Genomic DNA, 26050 nt, shown 5'->3' with positions numbered 1-26050 from the left:
TTATGAACAATTGTTGGATCTTAATTTTTTTTAATGCAATTTTATGTTTCCATATATCTTTTATGTTGATCTTGATTGCTATTGTTGATTTCTTGCTTATGTTGGTTATGGTTTTCTTTAATTCTTGCATTTGATGATGTTTACTTTTCTTGCACACTAAGTGTTTGTTAAAATGTTTCCTCTAGTTTTTGAGTAGTTCTCTTGACTCTTAGCCTAGGCTAAGGGAATTGAGTGACCTTGAGTCATTGGGTCTCATTGAATTGGTGATTTGAGAACCCTTGGTGATCAATTTGATACTCATTGATGCCAACCCACTACTAATCTAATTAGTAGGTAGGTTGGGACTTATGGGTTGATGTGATCAAGCCTATTTGACGTACTTCAAGCCTAGGAGTAGATATTACGTACTTAAGGCTTTGGAAGTAGACTTAATCGGTTGGCCTCTCATAATTATCAATATATGGTTTGTTGACAAGGATGGTGATCTCAATTACCTATGTCTAGCCAAGAGTGTTTTTCCTTTATTTTATTAGTTCTTGTTATTTTACTTTCTTATCATTTAAATTTTCTTGCCATTTATTTTCTTGCCAAAATATCAAAATCAAAACCCCTTACATCCTCATAGCCAATAATTGAGCATTTCATTGCAATTCCTTGTGAGACGATCCGGAGTCCAAACACTCCAGTTAATTTTCATTTGGTGTTTGTTACATATGACAACTCAAATTTTTTATGTGGGAATTGTTTGTTGGTTTAGAACTATGCTTACAACGAAGTTCTTATTTTTAGAAGAGAAATTCTAAACCATTGAACAAAACTCATTATCAAAATGGCGCCGTTGCCAGGGAGTTACAATGGTGTTACATTATTGGCTATTGTGAATATGTGAATATGTTTGCCTTTTGTTTGTTCGTTAGTTTTTGTTAGGTTTAGGACTTTGTTCTCAATTTTGTTAGTTTTTGTTTTTATTTGCTTCTATGAATTCTCACCGCTTTGGCTATGAGTTTGGTTCAAATTATGTTGTAGGAAATGGGAGCTACAATGAGGATGTGCATCAAGGATGGAATAATCAAAGATGGGAGGAGCCTCAAGGGATTGATCACCCTTCTTGGCAACAACCACCTCCGGTTTCTTATGGGTATAATTCTAATCCTAATGCATATCAATTTAATGGATGTGGTGACCCTTATTGTGATTGTCAACAACCACCACCACATGCCTATGAACCACCTCCTCAACATAGTTTTGAACCACCTTACTCACAAGCCCCCTACCACCAAACACCTCATTATGACCTCAACCCCTATCCACCATACCAACCACCTTGTGAACTATATGAACCATATGAAGAACCACCCTAATTCCACCACCAATACCCTCAAGAACCACCACCTCCATACTATTACCAAGATGAATCACCTCCCATGTATGATAACTTTTAACCACATAATGAATTTCCCTTACTACCATAACCCTCCATGGAAGAACACCCATATCCATCCATCCAAGAGCAAACGGATCGTCTCAAGGAAGAAATGGATCGGCTTCAAGCAATAATCTGTCAAAAGGAGCAAGAGGAAGCCCAAAGAAAGAATTATGAAGCTATTGAGGCTAACCTTGCCAAAATTAAAGCCAACTTGGACTCATGGGACTCATGCAACAAGCAAAGCATCTCCATGGATGAATGTGAGAAATCAACCGAAGAAAGGAGCATGAAGGAGATTTTAGAATCTCAACATGAGGACAAGGAGATGGGGTATATTTTGCAACAAGTGGAGGAGGGAGAGATTTTTAAAGAAGAAGAAGTGGTTGAAGAGTTAGAGGAAGCTGAACAAGAGGTGAATTTCAAACTTGAGAGCACTTCCACACCAAGTGACATTTTTGATAATTTTGTGGAAGTTGTTGAACCTTCTTCCAATGAGCTTGAATTTGATGTTGAGGAGGATAATGCGCAACCTCCAAGGCATAGTATGAATGATGAAAGATTGGAAGAGGGTGATCAAGAGGCAAGCTTCACCAATGAAGAATGTGTGGAAGAAGTTGGTGGGCAAAGAATTGAAGTTGAAAAAGCTTGCCAAGAGGTAGAGGTAGTCAAAGAAGAGCACAAGGGAATGGAACTTACAAGACCATTGGAGATGTCCCTTCCTAAGTCCCCATCCAACATAACATTCAAGTGGGTAAAATCCTTATCTCTAATCTTTACTTTCCCACTTGAATATGGTTTGATTGAGACCGATGGGCAACTTAGAGCTCTTTGTGGGGTTAAGAACAAAAGGAAATTGAGTAGTGGGTGGAAATGCCAATAAAGGTTCCTTATAGTTGGAACCTCAAAGTCTAAGTGCAATGGTTGGTATAGTTCTCAACTAAAGGGGTCTAGGAAGGTGCTTTGGTGTTTACTTGAGAATTCGGATCACTTGCCACCCAAATGGAATTGTCTTGATCAACTTGAAGATGGGTGTAGAAACAAGATTTGGGATCCGGGTATATATGAGGATCAATTTTGGGAACCCTTAGCTTGTGAAGGACTCCATCAAGACTTGTTGCAACTCATTAGAAATTTTGGAGCACAATGGAAACCAAGCATTGGTGGAGGTTCCAAGATAAATTCAAGCACAAGCCACCATAACAAGGAGCTTCCCAAATGTCCAACTTAAGGACTTAAACTAAAAGTGCTAGGTGGGAGACACCCCACCATAGTAAACTCTTTCCACTCTCTTTTAGATTTGGTTAATAAGTAATTGGAGTTGCCATTGTAAGTAGTTCTTCTTATTTTCTATACTCTTATGCATTTTGCTTTTATTGATAGGTTGTTTGTTGCATTCATGCTTTGATTAGTCTAGTTATTGTTGAATTGCATTTTACTTGTAGTATAAGTTTTGTTTTTAGTGTATTTGAAAATTTTTCAAAAACCACAAAGATTTGTTGTTGAATTTAATTTTGATTGTTTTAGAATGCTTGTAGATTATGAGAGTGCCTTGTTTAAAAAAAAAAAAATAACGGGCATCCGCGCGCGCGCCGGTGGTGCATATCACACTCCTGGTACAAAAACCAGAGAGTTGTGCCAAAGTTATGCCTATTCTGTGCCGCGACCCACACGCAAGCGTACATGACACGTCCGCACCGGTCGCCATCTTCACATCCACGCGTATGCGTGCTATGTGCGTACGCGTCGCTTGTCCCGCCTGCCCACCCACGCGCACTCGTACCGTGCGCGTACGAGTCGATTCCGCGCGCTGCATCCCTTGTTTTCTACTTTGTTTTCTTCCTCTTTCTTTTTACCTTCTTCTTTCTTCTTCTTTCTTCCTTTCTTACTTTCTTTCACTTCTTCTTTTCTTTTCAAAATTCCACTTTTTATTTTTCTTATTTTTATTTTCTTCTATATGTTGCATTTGCATATTATCACCCATTGCATTTTAATTTTGTTTTTATAAATTGTTCTTATTTTCTTTTCTAAGTTCTTGTTTTAATAATGGTGTTGGATTCTTATATTCAATTGTTGAGGATTTCTTGGTTAATCTTGATGCTTTGTGACTTATTTGACATTAATTGTAATATTTGCTCTACACACAAGACTAGTGCTTTAGTCCTTCCTGACTCATGATCCCTTGTTTTTATACTTCATCATCATTGAGTTAGGATGGGACCAAATGCTCTCACGCTTACCACTAATCTTGTTTGTGTCAATTATTGATTAAGCTTGATGCTCAATATGCTCTTCATGCTTTAACTTGTTCTTGCATAAAGTATTAATTGATATGCCCTTTGCCTATATTGTTCTCTCACTTACATGTGTAGCTAACATGTAGTCAGAACCTCATTCTTATTTGGCATTAGCCCCCGCCTATGTTCTACTTGCTTTGATATCTTTGTTGTAGGCTTAATTTTCTTTCTTTTTCTCTCCTTTGAGGTTGGCCACCAAGAAGGAAAGGAATGGAAAAGCTTCAAATGGGGCAACAAACAAGTTCATCCGCACAACCTTTTGAAGGAGCTCATCAATTGTAGCAACCCGTCCACCTTGCTCTCCTTTGCATGCACCGAGGACGGTGCAAATTTTTAAGTGTGGGGAGGTCGTCTGACCGATCTCCATGGGTAACAACTTCCTTTTTCAACACCAATTTTTAATTTTTGTCTTTTTTAGAATAGTTGTTGCATTGCATGATAGGTTGCATGTTAGTTAGAATTTGTACATATTTTTACAACTTCCTTTTTATGTTAGGACTACTTGGTTAGGGTGATGATTTCTTTTCCAAGAAAAATTATTTTTAGGGCACCCTACCAATTTGAAAAAAAAAATTTCTTTTGTGACAAACTTGCTTGAAGAATTTATTTTGGAACATGGTTTTTGAGCTAAGAACACAAGCATGTGAGTTTTGAGCCTAATTGTGTGGTTACATTTTATAACCACTTATTTTCATTCTTGTGTGCATTGTTCTCTTTCTATGATCGTAATCTTTGATTTGTTTTCTTCTATATGTCCATTATTCCATGTATATATGCATTTATATGATTGAGGCCATCATTTCATTTAGCTCACTTACCCAAATAGCCTACCTTTCATCAACCATTGTTAGCCAAATTTGAGCCTATTTAATCCCCTTTGTTCTTAATGTTAGCACATCACTATCCCTAAGTGAAAAAACAATAAATGTCCTTAATTTGGATCTTTGATTAGCTTAGGCTAGTGAGAGTATTTATCATTTAGGTATGAGAAACTTGGGACATTGGTTGAGGTAAAAGTGTAATTTTTATTTTTGTTAAAAATATTAGAAATTGGGTACATATTCATGCACTATATGTAAAACCATATGCATTGATACATTTGTATATACTAAAAAAAATTGATAAAGAAAAAAATGTATAAAAGAAAAAAATATAGAAAAAGAAAAAAAGAGAAAAATAAATAAATAGGGGACAAAAATGCCCCAAAGTAAAGTTCAATAAAAATCAATGCATATGGAATATGAATTAAAGAGAATGCATGAGTATGTGAAAAACTGGGAATCATGGGTAGCTAGGTATTGTATTAGAATTGTATAGGTTATTATATGTGTTTGGTGAGAGCTTAGGCTAATCAAAGATGCAAATTTTAAGCTCACTTGACCATATGCATCCTTACCTTGACCCTAGCCCAATTACAACCTATGAATAAGTCCTCATGATGAATGTATGCATGCATTGAATAATTGTTGATTGTTAGATGAAAAATAAATCTTGGAAAGCATGATTAGAAGAGAATTGAGTGAATCAACCCTATACACTTGAGCGACTAGAGCGGATACACATCCGATGAGGGTTCGATGCTCAATTCCTTGTTCCCGGCTTTCATGAGCTTTTCTTCTTGCAAGTCTACTTGTACTTCATTTTGATATTTGAATTGGTAGAGTTTGAGTCGTCATATGATCTTAGCCCTGCCTGTGCATATGTGTTCTTGGAGATTGATTTACTTTTAATCAAGTAGGTAGAATCATTTTGCATTTAGTTGCATGCATGTAGATAGAAGCATATAGTTTCTTTGCAATGAATAAATTTTCATACCCTTTTCTTGTCCTTCTTTATTCTTAGCATGAGGACATGCTTAGTTTAAGTGTGGGGAGATTTGATAAACCCCGATTTCGTTATTTATCTTATGCTTATTTTGGGAGATTTTATCACCTTTTCTCACATTTATTCAATAAAATAGCATGGTTTTGTAATTCTCCCTTGAATTGTGCTTAAATGTGAAAACATGCTTTTTAGGCCCTAAAATTGGTAATTTTAATTCACTTTAATTCCATTCCAATCCAACTCATATCTGATGCTATTGAACCTAAGGATTGAAGGGGGAATGAACCAAGTAGTCATAATTTAGTTTTCATCATGTTTTAGGCTAGAATCCTAGAGAGAGAGGCTCTCTCCTCTCTCTAGATTTAGGATAGAAATTAGGGTACAATTAGGTTAATCACTCTCAATTTCATCTTTCAATTCTTGTTTTGATTCAGTTTTCTCTTTTAATTTCTTGTTGTTACACCTTTGTTCTTCTAGTTCTTGTTGTTAATTTCCCTATTTTGCCATTTTTATGTTGATGAATCATTCTTGGATCTTAATTTTTCTTTAATGCAATTTTATGTTTCCATGCTCTTTTATCTTGATCTTGATTGCTATTGTTGATTTCTTGCTTATGTTGGTTATGGTTTTCTTTAATTCTTGCATTTGATGATGTTTACTTTTCTTGCACACTAAGTGTTTGTTAAAATGTTTCCTCTAGTTTTTGAGTAGTTCTCTTGACTCTTGGCCTAGGCTAAGGGAATTGAGTGACCTTGAGTCATTGGGCCTCATTGAATTGGCAATTTGAGAACCCTTGGTGATCAATTTGATACTCATTGACGTGAACCCACTACTAATCTAATTAGTAGGTAGGTTGGGACTTATGGGTTGATGTGATCAAGCCTATTTGACGTACTTCAAGCCTAGGAGTAGATATTACGTACTTAAGGCTTTGGAAGTAGACTTAATAGGTTGGCCTCTCATAATTATCAATATATGGTTTGTTGACAAGGATGGTGATCTCAATTACCTATGTCTAGCCAAGAGTATTTTTCCTTTATTTTATTAGTTGTTATTTTAATTTCTTGTCATTTAATTTTTCTTGCCATTTATTTTCTTGCGAAAATATCAAAATCAAAACCCCTTACATCCTCATAGCCAATAATTGAGCATTTCATTGCAATTCCTTGTGAGACGACCCGGAGTCCAAATACTCCGGTTAATTTTCATTTGGGGTTTGTTACATGTGACAACTCAAATTTTTTATCTGGGAATTGTTCGTTGGTTTAGAACTATGCTTACAACGAAGTTCTTATTTCTAGAAGAGAAATTCTAAACCATTGAGCAAAACTCATTATCAAGGTCCATAAAGGATTTTTCAAAAATTGCAAAACCTCTAAGCAACCTGCTAGCTGCTGACACGCCATTTGTGTTTGACACAGAGTGTCTGCAGGCATTTGAAACTCTGAAAGCCAATCTGGTCACAGCACCAATCATCTCTGCACCTGACTGGACATTACCATTCGAACTAATGTGTGATGCCAGTGACCATGCCATTGGTGCAGTGTTGGGACAGAACCCTCCTACTGAGATCTCTGAAACCTTTCCGGATGAGCAACTCTTCACCATTCAGGAAGCACCATGGTTTGCAGACAGGAAAAGGAAGAAGCATGAAAGGCTTCTCTTAATACAGAGTCAAATAAAACCCCCACATTCAAACTCTAAGTTTGGTATTGGGAGGCCACAACTAAACTCTAAGTTTGGTGTTAAGAGGCCATCATCATGCTCTGAGTAACTGTGAGGCTCCATGAGAGCCCACTGTCAAGCTACTGACATTAAAGAAGTGCTTGTTGGGAGGCAACCCAATTTTACTTATCTATGTTAATTTCTATTTTCCATTGTTATTTTATGATTTCTGTAGGTTGATGATCATGTGAAGTCACAAAAATAATTGAAAAAGCAAAAACAAACTGAAAAATAGAATGAAAAATAGCACACCCTAGAGGAGAAGCGTACTGGCGTTTAAATGCCAGTAAAGGCAGCAGAATGGGCGTTAAACGCCCAGTCTGGCACCATTCTGGGCGTTTAACGCCAGAAAAGGGCAAGAAGCTGGTGTTAAACGCCAGAAATGGGCAGCAACCTGGCGTTTAATGCCAGGATTGGCAGCAGAGGGCGTTTTGCACGCCTAATTGGTGCAGCGATGAGAAATCCTTGACACCTCAGGATCTGTAGACCCCACAGGATTCCCACCAACATCAACTCACTCTCTCTCACTTCTTCACAACTGTTCATAATACTCTTCCCAAAATAACCTCTACCAATCACCTTCATTACTCCTCCAAAACCATCATACAACCCACCTACACCCACCCACTCAAATTCAAACTATCACTGCTTCCTTTTCCGCATCATAACCACCTACAACCCCCTTGGCCAAATAATTCACACACATCCATCTCCTCCATCTCTCTTATTCTCTTCCTTTCTTTATTCTTTTGCTCGAGGACGAGCAAACCTTTTAAGTTTGGTGTGGAAAAGCTCAGCTTTTTTGTTTTTCCATAACCATTTATGACACCTAAGGCCGGAGTAACCTCTAGAAAGAGGAAAGGAAAGGAAATTTCTTCCACCTCCGAGTCACAAGAGATGGAGAGATTCATCTCAAAGATCTATCAAGACCACTTCTATGAAGTTGTAGCCAAGACTCCTCATTGAAGAGGACAAGCCCATCACTAAAAAAGAATGGAGCAAACAAGAGAGCCCACTCATGGACCTCAACAAGAGCATGAGGAAAATCCTCATCATGAAATCCCTGAGATGCCTCAAGGGATGCATTTTCCTCAACAAAACAATTGGGAGCAAATTAACACTCCCTAGGAGAATTAAGTTCCAATATGGGACAACTAAGGGTGGAGCACCAAGAGCATTCCATCCTCCTTCATGAAATTAGAGAAGATCAAAGAGTCATGAGAGAGGAGCAACAAAGGCAAGGAAGAGACATTGAGGAGCTCAAGCACTCTATAAGATCTTCAAGAGGAAGAACTAGCCGCCATCACTAAGGTAGACCCGTTCTTTAATCTCCTTGTTCTTTATTTTCTGTTTTTCGAATTTTTATGCTTTATGTTTATCTATGTTTGTGTCTTTATTACATGATCATTAGTGTCTTAGTGTCTATGCCTTGAAGCAATGAAAATGAATCCATCACCTTTCTTAAATGAAAAATGTTTTTAATTGAAAAAGAAAAAGAAGTGCATGAATTTCGAATTTTAAAACAGATAAATTATTTTGATGTGGTGGCAATACTTTTGTTTTTCTAAATGAATGCTTGAACAGTGCATATTTTTGAATTTGTTGATTCATGAATGTTAAAATTGTTGGGTCTTGAAAGAATGATGGAAAAGGAAAAATGTTATTTGATAATCTGAAAAATCATAAAATTGATTCTTGAAGCAAGAAAAAGTAGTGAAAAGCTTACAAAAAAAAAGCGAAAAAAAAAGAAAAAGAAAAGCAAGCAGAAAAAGCCAATACCCCTTTAAACTAAAAGGCAAGGGTGATAAAAAGGATCCAAGGCTTTGAGCATCAGTGGATAGGAGGTCCCACAGGAATAAAATCCTGGCCTAAGTGGCTAAACCAAGCTGTCCCTAACCATGTGCTTGTGGCGTGAAGGTGTCAAGTGAAAACTTGAGACTGAGCGGTTAAAGTCGAGGTCCAAAGCAAAAAAGAAGAGTGTGCTTAAGAACCCTGGACACCTCTAATTGGGGACTCTAGCAAAGCTGAGTCACAATCTGAAAAGGTTCACCCAGTTATGTGTCTGTGGCATTTATGTATCCGGTGGTAATACTGGAAAACAAAGTGCTTAGGGCCACAGCCAAGACTCATAAAGTAGCTGTGTTCAAGAATCAACATACTTAACTAGGAGAATCAATAACACTATCTGGATTCTGAGTTTCTATAGATGCCAATCATTCTGAACTTCAAGGAATAAAGTGAGATGCCAAAACTGTTTAGAAGCAAAAAGCTAAAAGCCCCGCTCATCTAATTAATACTGATCTTCATAGATGTTTTTGGAATTCATTTTATATTCTCTTCTTTTTATCTTATTTGATTTTCAGTTGCTTGGGGACAAGCAACAATTTAAGTTTGGTGTTGTGATGAGCGGATAATTTATACGCTTTTTGGCATTATTTTTAGTATGTTTTTAGTATATTTTAATTATTTTTTATTATATTTTTTATTAGTTTTTATTTAAAATTCACTTTTCTGGACTTTACTATGATTTTGTGTGTTTTTCTGTGATTTCAGGTATTTTCTGGCTGAAATTGAGGGACCTCAGCAAAAATCTGATTCAGAGGCTGAAAAAGGACTGCAGATGATGTTGGACTCTGACCTCCCTGCACTTAAAGTGGATTTTCTGGAGATACAGAAGCATAATTGGCTCGCTTTTAATTGCGTTAGAAAGTAGACATCCTGGGCTTTCCAGCAATATATAATAGTCCATACTTTGCATGGGATTTGATGGCCCAAACAGGCGTTCCAAGTCAGCTCAAGAATTTGGCGTTTAACGCCGGAAATGGCATAAAAACTGGAGTTAAACGCCCAAACTGGCACAAAAGCTGGCGGTTAACTCCAAGAAAAGTCTCTACACATGAAAGCTTCAATGTTCAGCCCAAGCACACACCAAGTGGGCCCCGGAAGTGGATTTTTACACTAAACACCCTAGCTTACTCATTTTCTGTAACCCTAGGTCACCAGTTTACTATAAAAACAACTTTTAGTGATTCATCTTGTACCTCATGACATTCTACATGTTTCATATTGTATCTTCTACGGCATGAGTCTCTAAACCCCATTGTTGGGGGTGAGGAGCTCTGCTGTTCTTCATGAATTAATGCAATTACTACTATTTTCCATTCTATCACGCTTGCTTCTATTCTAAGATATTCATTCGCACTTCAACTTGATGAATGTGATGATCCGTGACACTCATCATCATTCTCACCTATGAACGCGTGCCTGACAACCACCTCCGTTCTACCTTAGATTGAATTCATATCTCTTAGCCTCATGATTCAGATCAGAGTCTTTGTGGTATAAGCTAGAATTATTGGCGGCCATTCCTGAGATCCGGAACGTCTAAACCTTGTCTGTGGTATCTGAGTAGGATCTGGGAAGGGATGACTGTGACGAGCTTCAAACTCGCGATTGTTGGGCGTAGTGACAGACGTAAAAGGATCAATGGATCCTATTCCGACATGATCGAGAACCGATAGATGATTAGCCATGCGGTGACAGCGCATTTGGAATATTTTCACTGAGAGGACGGGAAGTAGCCATTGACAACGGTGATGCCCAACATAAAGCTTGCCATGGAAGGGGCTTTACGTGCATGAAGAAGAAGATAGTAGGAAAGCAGAGATTCAGAAGACAAAGCATCTCCAAAGCCTCAACTTGTTCTTCATTACTGCATAATAAGTATTTATTTCATGTTCTTTTACTCTTTACAATTAAATCTGAGAATTATTAATATCCTGACTAAGAGTTACAAGATAACCATAGCTTGCTTCAAGCCGACAATCTCCGTGGGATCGACCCTTACTCACGTAAGGTATTACTTGGACGACCTAGTGCACTTGCTGGTTAGTTGTGCAGAGTTGCAAAAGTGTGATTGTATTTTCGTGCACCAGTGCACGAAACTGGCTCTGCAGAATTCGCACAGATAGACTGACAAGTATACCGGGTCGTCCAAGTAATACCTCAGGTGAGTGAGGGTCGATCCTACGGAGATTGTTGGTTTGAGCAAGTAGTGGATACCTTGCAGATCTTAGTTATGCAGATAGAAATTATAGTTTGTCACGGAAAGCATATAAAACATATAAATAGAACGTTACTAGATAGATAAGAATTCAATGGTATGAGAATGGTTGAGGCTTCGGAGATGCTTTGTCTTTCCATATTAACTTTTCTTACTGTCTTCTTCAATAACCTTATGATTCCTTCAATGGCAGCCATAAGTGATTAACTCATGTCCTCTCATCAAGTTAACCTCTTCTACTATAGCAATCCACCATGTTGAAGTGACTCATGTCCTCTCATCAAGCCACCTATAGGTTTCTCACTGTAGCAGAAGATGAAGCTCTAAGCAATCCACTCCCCTTCGTGATCCTACTCAAGGTGCCACAGACAAGGCAGATCTTCCGGATTAGAAAGTGCTACTTCTCTGACTCTAGCCCTAGTGCCACAGAGTCCTCACGCACCCATAGTCAATGGGATTTCATGTCACATATCCAAAGTTGCTCAGATGCTCTATTGGAATCCGTAATGCAATCTCTAGCTTTAGTTCAATGCTATCTGGGTCAGAAATCGCACAGAACCGATGTAGAACAAGGGTGATTGTTGATGAGCGGATAATTTATACCCTTTTTGGCATTGTTTTTACATAGTTTTTAGTATGTTTTAGTTACTTTTTATTATATTTTTATAAGTTTTTATGCAAAAATCACATTTCTGGACTTTACTATGAGTTTGTGTATTTTTCTGTAATTTCAGGTATTTTCTGGCTGAAATTGAGGGACCTGAGCAAAAATCTAATTCAGAGGCTGAGAAAGGACTGCAGATGTTGTTGGATTCTGACCCTCCTGCACTCGAAGTGGATTTTCTGGAGTTACAGAAACCCAATTGGCACACTCTCAATTGTGTTGGAAATTAGACATCTTGGGCTTTCCAGAAATATATAATAGTCTATACTTTGCTCGAGATTTGATGGCCCAAACTCGCGTTCAAACACCCACCATTAACCCTTTTCTGGAGTAAAACTACCAAACTGGCACCAGAACTGGAGTTAAACGCTCAAACTGGCACCCAAGCTTGCGTTTAACTCCAAGAGTAGCCTATGCACGTGAAAGCTTCAATGCTCAGCCCAAGCACACACCAAGTGGGCCCCAAAAGTGGATGTCTGCACTATCTGCACTTGGTTATTCATTTTCTGTAATCCCTAGTAATTAATTTAGAGGATTATGATATTATCATCCTTGGACTTGGAGGCTGGCCACACGGTTATGCCTAGACTCTTTTCACTTATGTATTTTCTACGGTGGAGTTTCTACACCCCATAGATTAAGGAGTGGAGCTCTGCTGTTCTTCATGAATTAATGCAAGTACTATTGTTTTTCTTTCAATTCACGCCTACTTCTTCACCAGGATATACTCTTGTACTTAATTCAGTTAAGTCAGAATGAAGGGGTGACCCGTGAAAATCACCCACTATCTTCGTTACTCGCTTAGCCAAGATCCGCGTGCCTGACAACCACAAAACGGCTACATGATGTTCAACGTAGTCATTAGACGATATCCGGAGTATAATCTCTTGGGTCTCTAATACACGGACCGAGTCCGTGAGATTAGGATCTTCGTGGTATAGGCTAGAACCATTGGCAGCCATTCCTGAGATCCGGAAAATCTAAACCTTGTCTGTGGTATTCCGAGTAGGATCTGGGAAGGGATTACTGTGACGAGCTTCAAACTTGCGAATGTTAGGCGCAGTGACAGTGTGCAAAAGGATAAGGGTCGTATTCTGACGCTAGTGAGAACCGACAGATGATTAGCCGTGCGGTAGCTGTACCTGGTATTTTTCATCCGAGATGAGAAATCCGACAATTGATTAGCCGTGCAGAGATCGTACCTGGTATTTTTCATCCGAGAGGATCATACAGCTTGCCATGGAAGGGAGCATGCATGATTGGAAGAAGACAATAGGAAAGCAGAAGTTTAGAAGCAACAAAGTATCTCCAAACGCTTATCTGAAATTCCCACCAATGAATCACATAAGTATCTTATTTTATTTTATGTTTTATTTATCTTTTAATTATCAAAACCTCATAACCATTTGAATCCGCCTGACTGAGATTTACAGGATGACCATATCTTACTTCAAGCCGACAATCTCCGTGGGATTGACCCTTACTCACGTAAGGTATTACTTGGACGACCCAGTGCACTTGCTGGTTAGTTGTGCGGTGTTGTGAAAAGTGTGAATCACAATTTCGTGCACCAAGTTTTTGGCGCCGTTGCCGGGGATTGTTCGAGTTTGGACAATTGACGGTTCATCTTGTTGCTTAGATTAGGTAATTTTATTTTATGTTTAAGCTTTTTAATTTTAAATTCGAAAAAAAATAAAAAAAAAATTTCTTCGGAGTTTTTAAGAACGAATTCTAGAGTTTCATGAGATATGTTGAAACCTGGCTGGCTGTTAAGCCATGTCTAATCTTTTGGACCGAGGTTTCCACTTTCCATTTAGAAAGGACATGTCTGTAATTGTTCTGCTAAAGCTTGGCTGGCCATTTGGCCATGTCTAATTCTTTTCGACCGGAGCTTTAGACTAACATTGTACGAATCTTGGAATTCTTATTAAAAATTTTGAATTTCTTTATTTTCCTTTTCCAAAATAATTTTGAAAAATATACAAAAAAAATTAATAAAATAAAAAAAACCAAAAAATTTTTTGTGTTTCTTGTTTGAGTCTTGTGTCAAATTTTAAGTTTGGTGTCAATTGCATGTTTTTAATATTTCTTGAATTTTCAAAAATATATGCACTGTGTTCTTATTTGATCTTCAAGTTGTTCTTGATGATTCTCTTTGTTTAATTTTGTGAATTTCTTGTTTTGTGTCTTTTCTTGTTTTTCATATGCATTTTTGAATTCATAGTGTCTAAACATTAAAAATTTCTAATTTTGGTGTCTTGCATGTGTTTCTTTTCTTAAAAATTTTCGAAAATATGTTCTTGATGTTCATCATGATCTTCAAAGTATTCTTGGTGTTCATGACATTCAAAGTGTTCTTGCATGCATTGTTTGTTTTGATCTTAATTTCTTATATTTTGTGTCATTTTGTTGTTTTTCTCTCTCTTCATTAATTAAAAAAAATAAAAAATAATATCTTTCCCTTATCTTACTCATAAATTTCGAAATTTTGGATCGATTTAGTCAAAACTTTTAAAATTTGGTTGCTTCTTGTCAATCAAGTCAAAATTTCAATTTAAAAATTTTATCTTTTCAAATCTTTTTCAAAAAAATAAAATATTTTTCATTTTTCTTCTTAATATTTTCGAAAATTCTTCAAAATAAATTTTCAAAATCTTTTTCTCATTTTTATTTCATATTTTTTAAAACTTTACCAACAATTAATGATTTGATTCAAAAATTTCAAGTTTGTTACTTTCCTTTTAAGAAAGGTTCAATCTTTAAATTCTAGAATCATACCTTTTAGTTTCTTGTTAGTCAAGTCATCAACTTTAATTTTCAAAATCAAATCTTTTTCAAAATAAATTTCAATTATATCTTTTTCAAAACTTAATTTCAAAATCTTTTTCTAACTTCTTTATTCTATTCTTCTATTCTTCTACTCACATAAAGGAATCTCTATACTGTGACATAGAGGATTCCTATTCTTTTCTATTCTCTTCTTTTTCATATGCGCAGGAACAAGGATAAGAAAATTCTTGTTGAAGCTGATCCTGAACCTGAAAGGACTCTGAAGAGGAAGTTAAGAGAAGCTAAAGTACAAAACTCTGTAGAGGACCTAACAGAAATTTTCGAAAAAGAAGAAGACATGGTAGCCAAAAATAACAACAATGGTGGAGATGCAAGTAAGATGCTTGGTGACTTTACTGTACCAACTTCTGACTTCTATAGAAGAAGCATCTCAATTCCTGTAATTAGAGCAAACAACTTTGAGCTTAAGCCTCAATTAGTTTCTCTAATGCAGCAGAATTGCAAGTTTCATGGACTTCCATTGGAAGATCTTCATCAATTCTTAGTTGAATTCTTGCAAATCTGTGACACTGTTAAGACCAATGGGGTTAATCCCAAGGTCTACAAACTTATGCTTTTCTCCTTTGCTGTAAGAGACAGAGCTAGGATATGGTTGGACTCACAACCTAAAGAAACCTTGAACTCTTGGAAAAAGTTGGTCAATGCTTTCTTGGCCAAATTCTTTCCACCTCAAAAGTTGAGCAAGCTTAGAGTGGAAGTCCAAACCTTAAGACAGAAGGAAGGTGAATCCCTCTATGAAGCTTGGGAAAGATACAAGCAATTGATCAGAAGGTGTCTGATAAACCCATATTTTATAATATATTTTGTGCCTAATTTAAGTGATTTATTCAGTCCTTCACCCACTTATTCATGTTAATTGCATGGTTTTACTTTCCCTTCCTTATTATGTGATGTATGTGAAAAACATGTTTCCTATGCTTTAAAAGTAATTATTTTAATTACCCTTTATTTCCATTCGATGCCGTGATTCGTGTGTTGAGTAGTTTCAGATCCTCTAAGGCAGGAATGACTTAAAGGATGGAAAGGAAACATACAAAAATGGAAGGAAAGCACAAAATGGAGTTTTGGAAGAAACTGGTAGTGACGCGATCGCATGGACGACGCGGCCGCGTGCCTTAAAGGAAACGCATATGACGCGGATGCCTGACTGATGCGACCACGTGACAAGGAAAACTCCAATTGACGCGACCGCGTAACCCACGCAGACGCGTGACAGAGGCCACGCACCAGAAATTACAGAAAACGCCCCAAGCAATTTCTGAAGCCCTTTTTGGCCCAAATCCAAGTCCAGAAGGCACATATCAGAGGTTATGAAGTGGGAGAATACATCCATTCAGAGAAGAATCTCCAATTTAGTTACTTTTCATGATTTAGATGTAGTTTTGAGAGAGAAGTTCTCTCCTCTCTCTTTTAGGATTTAGATTTAGGATTTTATTCGCTTTCAGGACTATCTCTTTTTATCAGGTTCAACATTCCTTTTTAATTACTTGTCCTCTCAATTTAGTTTATGAATTCTTCTATGTTACAGATTACTCTTTGAGTTTAATGTTAATTGAGGTATTTCAGTTTATGATTGCTTTCTTTTATTTATATTACTGTTGTTTCCAATCTGAAGACATTTTTTATTCCAGTAGATTTATCTTTCCCCTTTTGGTCTTGGCTAAGAAATCAGTAACTCAGAAGTTATCAAACTCAAACATGATTGATAATTGTTATCTTTGCTAATTGAATTGAACTTCAATTATCCCAATCTTTCCTTAGGAATTAACTAGGATTTGAAGATCAAACTAATTAGTCACTTGATCTTTCTTTACTTTAAGTAAAGACTAACTGAGTGGAATTAAGATTCAATCTTCATCATCATTGATAAGGATAACTAGGATAGGACTTCTAATTTCTCATACCTTGACAAAAGTTTATTTTACAGTTATTTATTTACTTTACAGTATTTTACTTATTTCAATTACAATTTAAATTACTTGTTCCTCATCTTAAAAACCCCAATTTACAATCTTCATAACCAATAATAAGAACATACTTCCCTGCAGTTCCTTGAGAAACGATCCGAGGTTTAAATACTTCGGTTATCAATTTATTTAGGGGTTTGTTACTTGTGACAACCAAAATGTTTGTAAGAAAGGTTGATTGCTTGGTTTAGTAACTATACTTTAAACAAGAGTTTACTATAACTTCTAAACCATCAATCTTCAGTTCTTTCAAAATGGCGCCGTTGCCGGGGAACTGCAATTGTGTGCCTTATTATTGGTTATTGTAAATACTTTTCTTTTACTTGTTTATTTGTCTTTATTTTCTTGACTTTTATTTCCATTAGCTACTATGAATTCTCACCCCTCTCGCTTCGAGTTTGGTTCTAATATTGTTGAAAGGAGTGAAAGTTATAACAGGAACATGCATCAAGGTCAGAGCAATCAAAGATGGATGGAGCCAAGAGGATCTGATCAACCCTTTTGGCAATAACACCCTCCAAGATATCATGGACAAAGACCATTCTGCAATGCATACCAAGCAAATAGACATGGTGGACAACCTTGTGGTTACCAACAAGCCCCACCCTGCGCTTATAGGCCATCCTCTCAACATAACTTCGCACCACCACACTCACAAGCTCCTTTTCACCATTCACTACCGTATGATGCTCATCTACCCAGATTCCAATCCAATTACTCCCAAACACCACCACTTCCCCATGTACCACGTCCAAATCTATCACCCCAAGAATCAGAGGTTTGCCTCAAGGAAACAGTAGATCAACTTCAAATAACCCTTCATGAACTGGAGCAAGCAGTAAGTCTATTATCTTCTAGACGTTCGAACATTCAAGGGCCTCCCAGAGCCCTATATGGACAATCTAATGAAGAGCGTAGCATGAAGGAGATACTAGAAACTCCAGTGGACAAGACAGAGCATGACTTCGTATTAGAACAAGTAGAGGAAGCTGTCATTATGAAAGAAGAGGAGTTGGTTGAAGACTTAGGAGACGCCGAACTTCCATGGGAATCCAAAGTTGTGGAGAATTCTGTTAAGAACGTTACAATTGATGCTAAGGAGGATAGTGCACAACTCCCACATCAATTCTTTTTTATGAAGAACTAGACGGAATAATCCAAGAAGCAAGTTTCCTTGATGATGATAATCTCAAGTCAAGTTCTCCCAGTAGTGAACTTGCATCAACAAGTGAATTCTCTGAGATAGAAGAATCTTCCCCAAGTGAATATGAAGATGATGCGGAGGTAGATTTCTCTCAACCTCCCGTTTATGACTTAAGTGATGAGGAAGACATAGAAGGCTTTTATCAGGACATGGATGCAATCGAGGAAGTCTGCAAGGAAGTGAAGAAATTCACAGAAGAGCACAAGGGAGTAGAACTCACAGAACCACTGAAAACACCTATCCCAAGGCCATTACCACCTAATACAAGCTTCAAATAGGTACAATCCTTAACCTTTAACTTTATTTTCCCACTTGAATATGGTTTGCTTGAAACAGATGGCCAGCTTAGAGCTCTTTGCGGCTTTAAGAGTAAGAGGAAAATAGCTCGCACTCAGAGCTGGTGCACAAGGTTCAATAAGGTTCCATGCTTCAATTCAAAGTGCACGGATTGGCATCATGATCAATCGAATGGATCTCGGAAAACGTTTGGTCATCTTGGTGAAAATCTACTTTCTAAACCGCCCGGATGGAAAAATATAGATCAAGACGAAGGCGGATTTAAAAGCAAGGTTTGAGATCCTGGAATCTGTTCTGACATTTGTCACCCCGGGAGCCTGAGAATTTGTTTGAAGCTGCTCAAAAGCTTTACATGCCTAGTTTGGAACTCCGGAGGCTGTTGGCATTCCAAGCATTGGTGGAAATTTCTGGATGAATTTAAGCATAAGCCGCCATAACAGGAAGCTCATCCAATGTCCAACTTAAGGACTTTAACTAAAAGTGCTAGGTGGGAGACAACCCACCATCGTATGGTCGTTCCTTTTTTTTTCAGTTTTATTTCATGTTATCTATTTTTATTATCCTTTTCATTGAACCTGAATATTATTCATTCGCATTGCATACTGCATAATTGCATACCTGCATAAAAAAAAAAAGAAAGGGTGCGCGACGCGACCGCATCACTCATGCGATTGCGTTAGTTGCAAAAAACACTCCCCACGCGTCCGCGTCATTCACGCGGCCGCGTGATCTGGAGATCGGCGTAAATCCCCAACGTCCAGAGAGTTAGGCTGGAATTGTACGGCCATTGTGTGTTTCGCACAAAACGAACCCCACGCGATTGTGCCACCCACGCGATCGCGTCACTTGCACAACACCAATCCCACGCGACAGCGTGAGCGACGCGATCGCGTGGCATGGATTGCACAACACCCCAAAGGAGTCAGAGAGTTGCACTGAAACGACGCTGGAATTGTACGTTTAGCACAATTTCCAGCGACGCGGTCGCATGCCTCATGCGACCGCGTCATTCCCTCTTTTACCCATTCCATGCGATCGCGCCACCCACGCGATCACGTCAACTCTCATTTCACCCCAGCCACGCGACCGCGTGCCCTACGCGATCGCATGGATTTAAATTTACTAACCCCCCAGTCACGCGAACCCTACCCATTCGCGCCCCCAGCCCTTCTCCTTCCTCTCTCTCTCCAACCAACCACCACCAACCACCGCCGCCCCCGTCGACCACCCAGAACCCACCGCCACGCCACCCCCTTCCCCCTCTTTCTTCTTCTTATTTCCTCCTCCTCCCTCCACCACATAGTTAATTACATATTTTTCTGTTTATCTTCATAATTAGGCTAGTTAGATATGCATGTTGTAGTGGATTCTAGGTTGTTAGGTAGCCTAGGATGTGGTTAGTGGATTTAGGCCTGATTAATTGCGCTGTTCGTGTTCCTTGCTTTATTAATTTCGCAATTCTGCTGTTGCTGTGATGTTAGTATTGTTCATATGCTGTAATTTCTTGTTTCATGCTGCTCTTTACACTACTTTTTCATGTTCATAGTCCTCATATGTAATTGCAGCTATCTTTTTAATTCATATGAACTATTCTGATTGCTGATTATTTTCCGGGAACATCCAATTTTAGCCAGAATGCTGCCCAATTTTCTATAAACTGTTTTCTTTCCATTCATGTCTTGGTTTTGGCAATTTGAACTCTGCTTTATTCTGCTTTTACCAAACCAATTCATGAATGCCAGGGCACGCTTTCTTATTCTTTTCAATTTCCTGGTTTATAAGATGCATCTTGGATGATTCAATTCCACTTTTTTGCTATTTCCATATGAATCATCCTTACCTTCCTTGTTTGAATATGAGTTATCTGTTGCTTTAATTTGTGAATTTTCGTTACTTAGGGAATGATCATCATGCCACTTAATCTAATCCACTTTTTACTAATTCACTAATTTTAACTTCCTAAACTCTTTTTCATTCCTAACCAACGTAACTTTCAACATATATCTTCTTGGTTTTTTTCACTATTCTCTTTCACTTTCTAACCAAAGCATGATGATAATTTTTCCTAATTAACATGAATTCTATTACATTTTGGATTGTGGATTTCTCTTCTCAGTTTTCTAACTCCTATACAATCCTTAATGCACATTTACTTAACTCATTTTTCTACTGCTCCTTTGCCATTATGTGCTTCTTTTGATTAATTGCCTACCTGTTTTCTTGTTTTTATTATATCCTAGTTTCCTATTTTTCAGGATGTCTAACACCCAAAGAAAGGGAAAAGGAAAGACAACAACTGGCAAACAGAAAAGAGGTGAATGCTCCATGTCCATCCTAGACATCATGCATGATGACTCCTGGCGGGAGAAACACTTTACCCCACAGGAGAAGGCTGACCAGCTACTCCCTGCTACTGATCCCATTAAGTTTGCAAACCGATACTGGGAGCTGAAGTATCCGGTGTTTACAACCTCCAGAAACCTGTACCTGGAGAGGACTCTGAAGATCCCAGAAGAACTCCAGAAATACACCTCTGATCAGATCAAACAAAGAGGTTGGTTCTTCCTGGAGAGAAACCTGACTGAGGTCAATGCATCTTGGGTAAGGGAATTTTACTGCAATTACTTCAAAACTTCCCTAGATGCAGTAAACCTAAGAGGGAAGCAGATACTGGTCACTGAAGAGGCCATAGAGGATGTTCTGATGCTCCTGCCTAAATTCGATCAGCCAGATGGTTATCAACAGGATGAGGAGGACATGCACTTCATGAAGTTTGATTGGGATGCAGTCAAGACCAGGATAGCCCTTGACCCGACCGTTCCATGGATCATGGGTCAAAACACCACCATGAGAATTAAGCGGATCTACTTGAACGATGAGGCTCGGCTATGGCATCAGATCCTAAGCAACTTTATTATGCCGAGTACTCACAAGACGGAGCTACCTACTGCTATGATCACCCTCCTATGGTGTGTGATGGAGGGTAAGGACATGTACCTGCCACGCTTCATTCGGTACTACATGGCCAGGGTCCACGTCCGAGGCACTCTCCCCTTTCCATATCTGATTAAAAACTTGGCCGTCGAGCTAACGTGCCTTGGGAGGATGCTGATGAAAAGCCACTTGCTGCAGAATGCAAGAAAATTATACCTCACAGCAGGAACTTTCTGGCTTTGGGCTACAGACTTCCATTCCTCACTCCTACTGATGAGACAGCCACACCATCTGCCGGCCCCTCTTCCTCTATAGCTACCCCTGCTACCACCACTGCACCTCCACCTGCCTCAGAGCCAGTTTATCACTTAGTGCACCGCCTGTTTCGGCAGCTAGACTAGATAGAGCGCCGCAACCGGTGGCGATATGAGAGATCTGAGCGTCATAGCAGGCAATGCTATGAGCACCTGAAGCTGATGATCCGTTCTGGCAGCGACATCCCCTCCGAGCCTGACACACCATCCGAGCCATCTGAGGAGGAGGCGGATGACCACGAGGCAGAGACCCATCCACAGAGAGAGGCTGCGCAGGCAGGCACAGAGCAGGCTGCATCATAGCAGGAGGCCCCGCATCAGATTCAGGCTTCTGACCCAGAGATCCCTATTCAGTCAGCACCTCTTCTGCAGCAGGCAGATCCTCAGACCACCACCACAGAGACTCCAGCTACCCACCCTTCCAATGATGACACCCCTTCACACCCTGCTTGAGTGAGCATCAGGGACGATGCTTCATTTTAAGTGTGGGGAGGTCGCCATCTCTGGCATATTTTTTGGTGAACCACTACAGACTCTTTTTATTTTATTTTGCTATTTTTCTGTATTTTTCTCTTTTATTTTTATTTTTATTTTCTCAGTACTTATACATTGCTATTTTCATGTATTTTTACTCTATTTCTGCATTTTGCACCTTAGTTCATATTTTAGCTAGTTAGTTTAGTTGCAATTCTAACTTATTAGTTATAGAAAATGTGGATTAATTAGTATAGTTTACCCTTTTTAGCATAAGATAACTTAGTTTAAATTGAAAAAAATAAAAAGGAAGTAAACTAGAGACTTGAGCAGAATAAAAATAACCCACACCTTGTATATATAGCATTGCATGTTAGTTAGTTAACAACATTTCATCAAGAAGAAACTCTAAAACTTTAGAGCCACCTTAAGAATTACATTGAAAATAATGGAAACTCTTAATTTTTACTTGCATGACATATATAACTGATATATGATTTTTGAGTTAGAGAACACACAACTGTGAGTTTTGAGCTTAATTGTATGGTTACATTTAAACCATAATATTTTATTCCTGTGTGTTCCGCCCTTGTTTTTTATTTTGATGTTCTTTACTTTGTTTTAATCTATATGTCCGATTATAGAATATAGATACATACCAAGAAAGTGATTGAGGCCATTGTTTGATTCTAGCTTACTATTCCCGAATTAGCCTACCTTTTACATCACCCTTGTTAGCCCCCTTAAGCCTTTAATTCCCCTCTTATTTTATAACCACATTACTAGCCTTAAGCAGAAAAATAAAATAAAAATCCCAAGTTGAATCCTTGGTTAGCTTAAGATAGAAAGTGTATTGTTTAAAGTGTGGGAAACCTATTGGGAACATGGATGATAAAAACAAAGGGTAGAAAGTTAAAAAGAATAAAATAATTCAAAATAAAAATTTTGGGAAGCATGCTCATGTGAAATCAAAATAATTGAATTACCATGTGCATAAAAAAAATTCAGTTTTTGAATAAAGGGGATACAAAAGAACTCCCCAAATGCAAGATAAATCAAATGCACATAGGACAAAATTAAAACTAATGCATGAGCATGTAACATAAAAAGTGGGGAAAATATGGGAAAATAGGTAAAGAAGCTTTACTTTACAAAATATGTATGTTAGGTGAGTGATGAGTGGATAATTTATACGCTTTTTGGCATTGTTTTTAGTATGTTTTTAGTAGGATCTAGTTACTTTTAGGGATGTTTTCATTAGTTTTTATGTTAAATTCACATTTCTGGACTTTACTATGAGTTTATGTATTTTTCTGTGATTTCAGGTATTTTCTGACTGAAATTGAGGGACTTGAGCAAAAATCAGATTCAGAGGTTGAAGAAGGACTGCTGATGCTGTTGGATTCTGACCTCCCTGCACTCAAACTGGATTTTCTGGAGCTACAGAACTCAAAATGGCGCGCTTCCACTTGCGTTGGAAAGTAGACATCCAGGGCTTTCCAGAAATATATAATAGTCCATACTTTGCCCAGGTTTAGAGGATGCAAACTGGCGTTCAACGCCAGCTCTCTGCCCAATTCTGGAGTTCAGCGCCAGAAAGGGATCAAAAACTAGAGGAAGCAGAAAAAGCTTCTCTCAAAGCAGAGTCAAACAAAGCCCCCACAGTCAAACTCTAAGTTTGGTGTTGGGAGGCCACAACCAAACTCTAAGTTTGGTGTTGAACTCCCATATCCAAACTCTAAGTTTGGTGTTGGGGAGTTTCAACAATGCTCTGAACATCTGTGAGGCTCCATGAGAGCCCACTGTCAAGCTATTGACATTAAAGAAGCGCTTGTTGGGAGGCAACCCAATTTTTATTTATCTAATAATATTTTTCTTAGTTATATGTCTTTATAGGTTCATGATCATGTGGAGTCACAAAATAAATATAGAAATTGAAAACGGAATCAAAAATAGCAGAAGAAAAATCACACCCTGGAGGAAGCACCTGCCTGGCGTTCAACGCCAGAACAGAGCATGGTTCTGGCACTGAACGCCCAAAATGGGCAGTGTTTGGGCGCTGAACGCCCAGAACAGGCATGGTTCTGGCGTTCAGCGCCAGAAATGGCCAACAAATGGGCGTTGAACGCCCAAAATGGGCACCAACCTGGCGCTGAACGCCCAGAGTTGTGTGCAAAGGCATTTTACATGCCTAATTTGGTGCAAGGGTGTAAATCCTTGAACACCTCAGGATCTGTGGACCCCACAGGATCATCTCAGGATCTGTGGACCCCACAGGATCATCTCAGGATCTGTGGACCCCACCGGGTCATCTCAGGATCTGTGGACCCCACAGGATCCCCACCTACCTCCACTCACTTCTTCTCATCCTTTTTAATTACTTGTCCTCTTAATTTAGTTTATGAATTCTTCTATGTTACAGATTACTCTTTTAATTTAATGTTAATTGAGGTATTTCAGTTTATGATTGCTTTCTTTTATTTATGTTACTGTTGTTTCCAATCTGAAGACATTTTTTATTCTAGTTGATTTATCTTTCCCCTTTTGGTCTTGGCTAAGAAATCAGTAACTCAAGAGTTATCAAACTCAAACATGATTGATAATTTTTATCTTTGCTAATTGAATTGAACTTCAATAATCCCAATCTTTCCTTAGGGATTAACTAGGATTTGAAGATCAAACTAATTAGTCACTTGATCTTTCTTTACTTTAAGTAAAGACTAATTGAGTGGAATTAAGATTCAATCTTCATCATCATTGATAAGGATAACTAGGATAGGACTTCTAATTTCTCATACCTTACCAAAAGTTTATTTTACAGTTATTTATTTACTTTACAGTCTTTTACTTATTTCAATTGCAATTTAAATTACTTGTTCCTCATCTGAAAAACCCCAATTTACAATCTTTATAACCAATAATAAGAACATACTTCCCTGCAGTTCCTTGAGAAGATGACCCGAGGTTTAAATACTTCGGTTATCAATTTGTTTAAGGGTTTGTTACTCGTGACAACCAAAACGTTTGTAAGAAAGGTTGATTGCTTGGTTTAGTAACTATACTTGCAACAAGAGTTTACTATAACTTCTAAACCATTAATCTTCAGTTCTTTCAGTGTCCTTCTGACATGCTTTCAGAATGGAGCATCCTATGTATATTCTATGATGGTCTGTCTGAATTATCCAAGATGTCCTTGGATCACTCTGCTGGTAGATCTCTTCATCTGAAGAAGACGCCTGCAGAAGCCCAGGAACTCATTGAAATGGTTGCAAATAACCAGTTCATATATACTTCTGAAAGAAATCCTATGAATAATGGGATGACTCATAAGAAAGGAGTTCTTGAGATTGATACTCTGAATGTAATATTGACTCAGAATAAAATATTGATTCAGCAAGTCAATATGATTTCTCAGAATCTGACTGGAATAAAAACTACATCCGGCAGTACTAAAGAAGCTTCCTCTGAAGGAGAAGCTTATGACCCTGAGAATCCTACAATGGAAGAAGTGAATTACATGGGAGAATCCTATGGAAACACCTATAATCCTTCATGGATAAATCATCCAAATTTCTCATGGAATGATCAACAGAAGCCTAATCAAGGCTTCAATAATAATAATGGTGGGAGAAATAGGTTTGGCAATAGCAAACCTTTTCCATAATCTTCTGAGCAACAGATAGAGAATTCTAAGCAGAGCCTCTCTGACTTAGCAACCATAGTCTCTGATCTATCTAAAACCACTCTCAGTTTTATGACTAAAACAAGGTCCTCCATCAGAAATTTGGAGGCACAAGTGGGTCAACTAAGTAAAAGAGTTACTGAAATCCCTCCTAGTATTCTCCCAATCAATACAGAAGAGAATCCAAAGAGAGAGTGCAAGGCCATCAATATACCCAAGATGGACGAACCTATAGAGGAGGAAGAGGCAGTGATTTCCAGTGAGGAAGACCTTACTGGACATCCACTGACCACCAAGGAGTTCCCTAATGAGGAACCAAAGGAATCTAAGGC

This window comes from Arachis ipaensis, chromosome B10, assembly GCF_000816755.2.
Source record: "Arachis ipaensis cultivar K30076 chromosome B10, Araip1.1, whole genome shotgun sequence".
Taxonomy (NCBI): Eukaryota; Viridiplantae; Streptophyta; class Magnoliopsida; order Fabales; family Fabaceae; genus Arachis; species Arachis ipaensis.
This window is presented reverse-complemented; position numbering follows the sequence as displayed.